Genomic DNA, 10306 nt, shown 5'->3' with positions numbered 1-10306 from the left:
TACTACAAGGAGACCTGGGATCAGGTAAAATTCTTTTGAGTCTTGGGCATCAAATTGTGCCAGAGAAAAAGAATTTGTCAAAGAGACATGAGGGCAGGTCTGAAAGACAAAAGCACTAGATTCATAGAAATGTCACTGGTGACATTTGAGCATCAAAATAAAAAGTCTATCTGCTATATAGATGTGAGCATTTAAAACACAGTAAAATTAATTAAAAATCATTTTAAAAAATCCATGAGTCCACAGTAATGAGAGAGAAAATTAGAGAAAGACCAAAAGTATGTGCCTACTCTGGTGGTGGTTGTTGCATTAAGTACATTCTCAGGACACTGCCAATTAAAGGGAAGTCGTTAAATTTTTACTCTGGCCTACAGAAATAACTGTTCCTTATTTTTACTTAGTGATTCTTTTTTCTTTTTCTTCTTTTTTTTGAGAGGAGTCTTACTCTGTCACCCAGGTTGGAATGCAGTGACTCAATCTCGGCTCACAGCAACCTCAGCCTCCCAGGATCAAGCAATTCTCCTGCCCCAGCCTCTTAAGTAGCTGGGATTACAGGCACCTGCCACCACACCTGTCTAATTTTTGTGTTTTTAATAGAGATAGGATTTCACACCATGTTGGCCAGGCTGGTCTGAAACTCCTGACCCCAAATGATCCACCCACCCTGGCCTCCCAAAGTGTTGCGATTACAGGTGTGAGCCACTGCGCCCAGCCAATAATTTTTTTATAGTAAAATATCAGGTAAGAATATTTAAAGAATATTTAAACAAGTGGTTAAAACTGAAAATGATTTTTAAAAACCCTAAGGAAATAACAAATACAATAAGAAAACAGAAGTTCAAAATCACTGATGTATACTCAATCCTATGTGAAAATTTGACATGGGAATACGACTTCTTGTTGAGAATTATCACCCAGCAGATTAGTAGTTATTGTTAAAGGAAAAACATGTTAAAATGAACAGATCCGACCACCCTTACTAGCTTAACCAAGTGATCAAAACTAGCACGACCACTAGTACGGCAACCTGTCATTTCATGCAGTCTAGCGTGGTGCAATTTGAAAAACACAGCACGTGAAAGACACTTTCTTGCCCAAAAGGCTTAACCTGATGTACTAAAACATTCAAATCTAACTTCTAATTTACAGAAGCTTTTTCAGTAACTTGAAAAAACAAGTTAAACAGTATCCAAATAAAACAATCTGAAAATCACAGCTGAATTATGGTTAAAACAAACAAGAGTTACAAAAATTATTTGATTAAACAATGGGAAATTTGAATATGGACTGGGTATTAAATGACATGAGGGCATTATAGTTAATTTTCTAAGATACAATGACACTGTAACGAGAATATCTTTCTGTTACATGCTTTGTGAGCTCTGTAGGAATAAATTATCATCTTTACAGTTTAGATTCAAAAGGTTCTGAAAATACTATATGCATTTATGCAGATGTATCCTATATATGCCTATATATTTGGGAATGTGGCTAAAGGTCAACAATTTGAATATAAATGGTAACGTGCATGTCCCACACTATTTCAAAGTTCCTTAAGGTTTTAAAAATGCCAAAATAAAAACCTGGAGAACTACTGGGAGGTGACAATGTGCTAGCAGCCCTCACTCTCAGCACCTCCTCGGCCTCCATGTCCATTCTGGCGGCGCTTGAGGAACCCTTGAGCCCGCCACTGCACTGTGGGAGCCTCTCAGGGCTGGCCGAGGCCAGAGCCGGCTCCCTCTGCTTGCGGGGAAGTATGGAGGGAGAGGCGCGGGCGGAACCGGGGCTGCGCTCGTTGCTCACAGTTCAGCGCGAGTTCTGGCGGGCGCCTCACTCGGAGCGGCCGCCGGCCCAGGGCAGTGAGGGGCTTGGCACCCGGGCCAGCAGCTGCGGTGGGTGCACTGAGTCTCCCAGCAGTGCCGACCCGCGGGCGCTGCGCTCGAGTTCTCGCAGGGCCTCACCTGCTTCCCTGCGGGGCACGGCTCGGGATCCTGGACCTGCAGCCCGCCATGCCCGAACCCCCACCCTGTGGTGGGCTCCCGCGCGGTCCGAACCTCCCAGACCAGCACTGCCCCCTGGTCCGCGGCACTCGGTCCCATCAACCGCCCAGGGGCTGAAGAGTGCGGGTGCAGAGCGCCAGAGTGGCAGGCAGCTCCGCAGAGGGCCCTATTCCGGGTTCTGCTAGGTGAAGCCAGCTGGGTTCCTGAGGTGAGTGGGGACTTGGAGAACTTTTATGTCTAGCTAAGGGATCGTAAATGCACCAATCAGCACTCTGTGTCTAGCTCGGGGATTGTAAACGCACCAATCAGCACTCTGTCAAAACGGACCAATCAGCTGTCTGTAAAATGGACCAATCAGCTCTTTGTAAAATGGACCAATCAGCTCTCTGTAAAATGGACCAATCAGCAGGATGCGGGTGGGGCCAGATGAGGAAATAAAAGCAGGGTACCCGAAGTAGTGGCAACCTAGGAGGATCCCATGTCGGTTTGTGGGTGATTTGTTCCTGTGTTATAAGTTTTGCCGCTTTTATGAGCTGTGAAAGTAGTTGGGAGGGATTGAAGTTTTGCTCTTGAAACCAACAAAACCAGGAACCCACCAAGATGAATGAACAAGTCTAGACCTGCTGCCTTGTGTTAGAGGTGTAACACTCAGATGAAGAAGGTCTGTAGGTTCTTTCCTATCAGTGAGACCACAAACCCACCACAAGGAAGAAGCTCCAGGCACATCTGAATGTCTGAAAGAACAAACTCCGGGCACACTATCTTTAAGAACTGCAAAACTGTCTTTGAGGGTCTGCAGTTTCATTCTTGAAGTCAGCGAGATCAAAAACACACCAATCCTGGAGAAACTACTGACGTTAAAACCACCTGAATTTTAGCGGTTTTATTGGAATATCTTGGGGCTATGTGTTATACTAAATTCACAACTTTTATACTCTAGTTCAATCAGACCTTTACTGTTTGACTCTTACATTGTAAAAAGTGAGTTTGAACAAAAATGTGTAAGTTAGTGGGAAAGGTGCAGTGACCTTAATGCTGAACAGCATGTAACACTTAGGGAAGTCGGTTTGATCAAGGTGGTGTGGAATTGTCAATTAGAACGCAGAAGAAAGGTAGACTTAACCCTAAGCCATGAAACAACCTTGCATGGAATAGATGTGTTTGAACAGTTGGTTACATGACCCCAAAGAAGAGCAGCAGAGTAAGAGTGGGGGCAGTCACAAGTCAGTTTGATGTTCTGCTGAACTTTCCTCAGTGTTAATTTCATCCACTCTGAACAGAGATCTCCAAAAAATAATTTTCTTTCTATGATAGGTGGCTTTCATTGTCTGCAGCTATGCCCTTGGTTAAGAAACGTGAAAGCAGAGATACCAAGAGGCACTGAGATGTCCAAACCCCATATAAACCCCTACTACCTCTCTTCTCTTATTCTGTTTCTCATAATGTACTGCTTATCTCATATTTTTATGGCATTATATCTATGCAGTCTCTCTCCAAATCACCTTCACCTAGCCACACTCTGGTCATCTTTCATAGCTTAGGGTTAAGTCGACCTTTCCCTGATTCTGACAATCCTTGGCCTCCTTAATCAAATTGACCATCCCCAAATGTTACACAATTCAGTATTAAAGTTGTTCTGCCTTTTCACTAAGACTATTCCAAGCAGAGTACAAATAAGAGCCCTCCATGCCGTTCTAGATCGATGCTTTGCTTTTGGGAATCTTCTGTTTCAGAAAGGTAAGTGGGACTGAAAAAATGAACACAAGGCAGTAGTACAGAAAAATGAGCAGGGATAAGAGAAAGGAGAGGAGGCTGATGGCATTCACCTGGTTGCAGATGGGCTTGTACTTGAGCCCTGGCTTGTTGAGGATCATCTCAAGCTGCCTTCAGTTGAAGTTGGACACCCCGATGGACCTGGCCAGTCCTGCATCTTTACACTTCTCCATGGCCTGGGGAGAAAACGATAGTGAAAAATCATTTGTGGAATTGGCTGCAGATCAAGATAAATACAAGGTAGAAGTGTAAAAGCAACAACTCTTAGGATATGACAAACTAGCTAGCAGTGATTGTCAAGAAGAGAAAAGTTAGCAGTGATTGTCAAGAAGAGAAAAATTAAAACAGATAATTGGGGAATAAGATAGAACAAGAGTAATAATTTCTGTTTACTCCTTAGAAAAATTAAGGGATTAATGCACAGCAAAGGAAAAGGGTTCCTGTCATCTTTCTTCCCCAATTCTTCTCCTCCCGTATCACCTGTTGAATTCCTGGCATGGGTTTTATTCCCCACAACTCAGTAAAGCCACCTTTGAAAGCTCCTAAATTTCTGGATGAATGGTGCATTTCCCATTCCCGCACATGGAAGACGGAAACCAGATGTCTCCTATCTCATCTTTTGTATTTATGTCCTCACCTCGTAGCACTCACATCCCACGTGGCACAGAGATCCAGTGTGTCAAATAGTCCCTCTCCATTTTCATCTTTTGGGATCAGCTCCTCACCTGACTGAAGTAGAAACAGTTTAGCGATGTCACAAATCAAGTTCTCCACACATAGCCATGCTCCCAGATACATTGAAGGACACTAATCCTCTATGAGGTAGGTGAAGCAATGCCCCAGAGAGTGATATGTACAAAGTGTGTTACATATGAAGGTATAAGGGATGTCTTCAGGAGACAGGCTTCCTCTAATCTTTTACAACTATTGTATGTATAAATAAATGCCATCTTTCTGGTTCCTAATAGAGTGTCATCATTGACTTACATTACTTTCTTCTGCTCCCATAATTTTCTCTGTGGCAGTGCCTCTCTTCAACTGTAACAGACCTTGATATCCAGAAATAATGGGTTGTAGTTTTGACCCAGGTGCCACTATCATAGTTGTTTATCTCCCTGATGATGCGATGTTCCATGGACAGGACCATGAACCAATATGGTCAATGGAGGTGCGTTTCAAGGCTAGTTTGGAAGTTGGGAGATCCACAGGAGCTCGCTTATGGTAATGACCATGAGCCTGAATGTGCTGCAAGCCGTAATTGTCACCGATGGAAAAAGTTGGAACAAAATTTTTTTAAAAAAAATCCTTTTGTCATAAAGCAGAGAGAAGAATGGAGAAAGTATATATTTTTAGAGATTTTATTGAATTCTTAATGTAGCCCTGACTTTGACTTCCCATTTTCAAATCTAATACATTGTTGCATTCAGTAGCCTTAGTAGTTTTCTGTAACTTTAAATCAAAGGTTACGAATGACACAAGAATTCATGGTTAAGCAAAGACAGAAACTCCAGTGTGAAAGGAGAGGGAGCAGAAACAACAAGGTTTCCCAAGTCTGCGTGAAAGTTTGTAGTTTAAGACGCAACCAGCCTGAATTCTGCCGTATCTGTTTACCCTTGAAAAGAGGAGTGAGGATGGAAACTCATTGTGCACCATGTGTGCAGCGGCTTTTCTGGACACCACAGTTTCATGAAACTCTGTATGAACATCCCAAGAGGTGAACTCAGGAGTCATAACTACGACCTTGCGCATTGAAGGAGATGATTGCCATTGCCTCAAGTTTTTGAGGCAGGGGCTTTGAGGATTCTGCACACTCTTGTGGTCATGCAACAGAGAAGTAAGGATTCAAAATTTATTCAGTAGAAAGGGAATTAAAGTAATGTTTAAGGTTCTTCTTCCATGTGATAATCCCTATATCTTCCTAGGAAAAAAATTAGTTCAGCCATCCATGTAAACAATGTCCATGCTGAGAACAGAAGTGAAATTAATTTTATCACATGAGTTACATACCTTTAGAGACACTTGAAAATGAATAAGATAGAGGTCAACAAAGTCCAGTGGAAGATTTTTCCGTGCCCTTTCCAAGGCTCATCAGACCAAATCTGGTTGATGGGAAATGCACCAAAGGTGCAGAGGTTAGAGAGGGGAAGTTGTGTTGAATGAAAACTTGAGCCAATTTTTACGAGTTTGCTCCACCTAATTTTAGACATTTGCTCCAGCTAATATTTTCCAGTACTTCAAAACTGATAACAAGAGGCAAAATTATTCTCTCTTCTTGTGATGCCTTTTGTTCTATCATCATATCCTGATGAACTTTATTATATGTTGGATATATAGGTAGTACATATACTGGTGACAGAATGAAATTACTCAAAAAGTAAAAATTTTTATCAAGTAATAATCATGCCCATTATCTAAATTATCTTTGGTATGTTTTACAACTCATTTTAGTAATGTAATTCTTTTATCCTTTCAGCTCCATGGGCAAGAAGAAGTATATGTGGTTCAGAAACAGAGGAGGCAAGCAAAGTTTTTAATATAACAACTTGGGCTGGACACAATTTAAGACACTGGAGGTATCATTATTTAATACTCACAGAGGTCACGTATATTGCTTTCTCTCTCTCTGATCAAAATTATAATGAAAACTCAGAATCATAACAAATGTAAGAAATTCACCCAGGAGGTAAGAAATACCATAATATGATTAGGGTTTTCTCTGATTCTAGTCTATATCAAACCATATTGATCTGTGCTGAGCTCAAGAAAGTAAAGGGACATTAAAGTGAAATTTGAGTACAAAGCCATCATCATTTCCTGCCTTCAATTTTAGTTGTAATACATGAATATTTGTGAATAAATTGAAATGAATAAGTACAATTCACCCACAACTATTGATCCAGTCACAGAATTGTCATCTCCACACAATCACATTAAATACCTGGGCAAACAAGCTCATCAGAGGCACAGTACATTTGAAGTATAGAATATGTCTTCTCTCTTCACACTGCCATCTAAACTCTTGCTTCGGATGGTCATTCCAACCTGCTCCTCATTATTGTAGAAATGGGTAGAATCCAGCTTCTACTGCCAATTTGGTGACCTCTGTAGCTCTATTCCAAGGAACCTGGAGGAGCAACTAAAAGTAGTTAGTATTTGCTGATTGATGTGCTTGGGAGGTAGTTCAGGTACAAGCATTGACCTTGACATAAATGAGCTGTTCCTCATGTCTTGGATCAGTTCTCCATGCAAGATCACAAGCCCATCCCAGTCTGCCTGGGTCTTTGGTAATGAAGATTGGGCATCCCAGGAACTTCTTCATTCCGAGAAAATCACTGGTTGACCACTGGCCTGAAGGTTCCCAAGAACACATCCAGTTTTGGAAATTTGCTGTAAAAATCAACAGGACTCAACCTACACTTATAGATATAATCTTAATGAGTTTTAATGTAGTGAAATGAACACAAGAAAAAAGGCACATAGAAGGAATTATGAAAGAATACAGTGCAAGCTCCTGTGATTCCTGTCTCATGATCTTGCATGGAACACACTGACTTCCTCCAGCATCATATTTTGATGATATATGGAAAGTGTTGTCTACAGGAGTTGCTCCCCACATATCCGTTCCTAAGATTTTCACTGGTTGCTGCTTACATTGACCCATTCTACCTAACACAGACAAAAAGTCCAGTCTCCCAAAGGAAAGCAGGTGCACACAAGCCCCACAGTTTGCATAAGCAGTTACTTACAGACACCATCTTTTTCAATTAGAAAATAGCGAGAAAACCACCTTCTCAGATACCAGCCAGGTCTGTTTTGGAAATAGGCACATCTATGGAGAGCAGTCTATTATGTTAATTCTTTTCTACACAGCCATTAGTCATTCTGCCCTGCATGACAGAACTAAATACTAGGAGTAAAGATGTAGACTTTAAGGATGTTGATTTATAGATAAAAAATAGAGTGCAGACAGTAAGAGATTAAAATGGGTTTCAGATTCGAAGTTAAAGTCAACTCTTTTAGGAAAAAAATCAAATTGCAGTGAAATTTACTATTATTGACTTATGTAACAAATTTGGGAGCATATTCGAATGTATATATTTTAAATGCAGAAACATAAATAACACAAAGTATTTTCCCTGTTTAAAAGTATTTCAGAAGCTTTCTTTTTTCCCATGAAATTACAACAAGTTAAATACTGGGAGTCAGGGCCCTGTCCTCATAGCATTCTTGATCTTTTCTTTGCTATGTGAACACTGAGAGGCTTATCAAGGCTGGAGCTTCAGGGGTGTCCCCATCCTTACATCCTCTCCCTGCTTATCTATATTACAAAGTAAACCATCCCTGTCCATGGTCTTCAAAATATACGTGCAAGTCCTTACAACTTATAGTTGAAAAAGTGAAGCACAAATTTGGTGTAACTAGTCCTTATTCACGCACTTTGTAGTGACAGGACAGTCTTGGGGTACAAGCATTCTCCCAGTGTAGAAATAGTTCAGTCGAGAAAATAAACTCTGAATTTTGTTCACTTGTGTGTCAGAGGACCAACTTACCATTTTCATACAAATCCAGTGCACACTAACGAGGACCAAGAATTTAGACTTTCTTAACTAGGTTCTTTTTTTTTTTTTTTCTCAAAATGAGGATATTTTTCCTTCCATGTAATTTTCCCAGAGGTGAGAATAGTACCTGGGAAATTCTCTTTAGTCCAAGTCCAGTATTACCATGCGGTGCACAAGATCACCCATCACAACAGTGATACTCTCCAAATAGATTTCATGCACCCCATCTCCATTAACTTTTGCCATAAAGATTTCTCTGGATCATGTCCTCTTAGAAGAAGAATGTATTTATCTTACTATAGAAAGAAACAGCGAAACCACTCCTATTGCAATTAATACCTAAAAGAGGGGAGCAGACGGCAGTGTTCTTCCTACTGGGTTTCATAGACTCTAGTAAGTTGTGAAATAAACATGAATGGAAGACAAAACAGTGCCCCAAATAAGCAGTAGATGACCCCTTGACCAGACTGCATTGCAGAACAAAGATTCACGTTTTCTCTTTGTACACAGAGCACAGCTCTACCCTAGAGAAACTGAGACCACGGTAGTCATGCAGAGCACACAGGAACACAAATCAGCTTCCACCTATTCTAGCTTTGCTCCTTTGAACACTCAACACTAAAAATATTATTATTACCTCTAGAGGTGCACCAGTGCCAAATCCCAGGACAAGCACAAGGTGACCATCATTTAGCTTCACACACTGATGTTTTGAATCCATTTCTGTCACTGGCCTACCTAGCAAATGTTGTTTCTTTTTTCTTTCCTCACAGGATATGAGAACACTGGATGGGCAATGCCCATCTCTGCATACTGTTGAATGGTTAACTAATGGCACATAAAATGAATTATGTAGGCAGTCTTACTGTGAAGAAATCCAGTTGTGAGGTTACAAAAACACAAGCAAGAAAATAAAAACAGACACATGTGACTTAATTGAACTAATAAGCTTCTATAAAGCATTGTGTATAATAACGTGTGAGTTCCTTAGTTATAGAGAGGCTATGTGCACTGGCTATCCCAGATGTGGGTTGTAGTAGTTTCATAGTTGGTGGGTGGTCAAGTTCACTGTCTCCTTGAGGTTGAAGTGGCAAGTGACTTTTGAAGCTTCTCTCATTCTCCTGTGATGCACACTTTTTAATTTTTAAATTTTCCCTCAGTATTTTACTTACTGAGTTGATGAATCAGGCTTCAGGCCAGTAGAGAAGGTATTCTGGGGTAGGCACTGTTGGTAGCTAAAGCAGGTGAGTAGATGTAAAGCCCAATCGTGGGCAGAGGTCCTGGCCTTGATGAAGGTGGTTAGGGGACCTCTCAGTTAGATGTGCTGAGGTTTCATCATGGTAAAGAATGGGAGCTTACTCAGCTCCCCTGCCAGGTCAGCAGGAAAGCTATCCCCATCCTAGCTTCATTCCTGTCCCAGGGTTCCAGCTGTTCATATCAGATAGGCACCTCTTCTCATCTATAGAAATGTTGGTGTTCCAAGTTGGGAAGAATTATGACTGCCTCTTGTACAAGCCTGCATCTGGAGAGTGCTTCTCCTGTGGGGAGAAGCAATCATCATGAATTGTTCCAGGAAGGCTGTCTATAGGTGCATCCACTCTGTGTTCCTGTGGGAGTAGCGCCAGCTGTGTCTTCAGTGGTACATCAGCGGGGAACAAGGACCCTTTCTCCAGGAGCTTTGTCAGTCACAGAAGCTGCCTGCCTGTTGGGGTAGAGGTGCAGGCTTTTCCTACTGCACCCAGCTCTGCAATTGTTTGTCTGCTGTAAGAAATTTCCCAACAGCGGAAAGACTTGGGACTCAAGGGCTGCCGTTCAGGTTTTTCTGTCCCACTGGTGTTCCCTTATGCAGTACTCTCTTCCCTCCCATCGAAATGGGACTTCCAGAGAGCTGGACTATGGTGATTGCTACTGCTCTTCTGGGCCTAGCCATCCAGTGGGATTCCCAGACTCCAGGCTGGTGCTGGATTTGTTGGC

The sequence above is a fragment of the Papio anubis genome, chromosome 11 (assembly GCF_008728515.1).
Source record: "Papio anubis isolate 15944 chromosome 11, Panubis1.0, whole genome shotgun sequence".
Taxonomy (NCBI): Eukaryota; Metazoa; Chordata; class Mammalia; order Primates; family Cercopithecidae; genus Papio; species Papio anubis.
Note: the sequence above shows the minus strand (reverse complement) of the source record.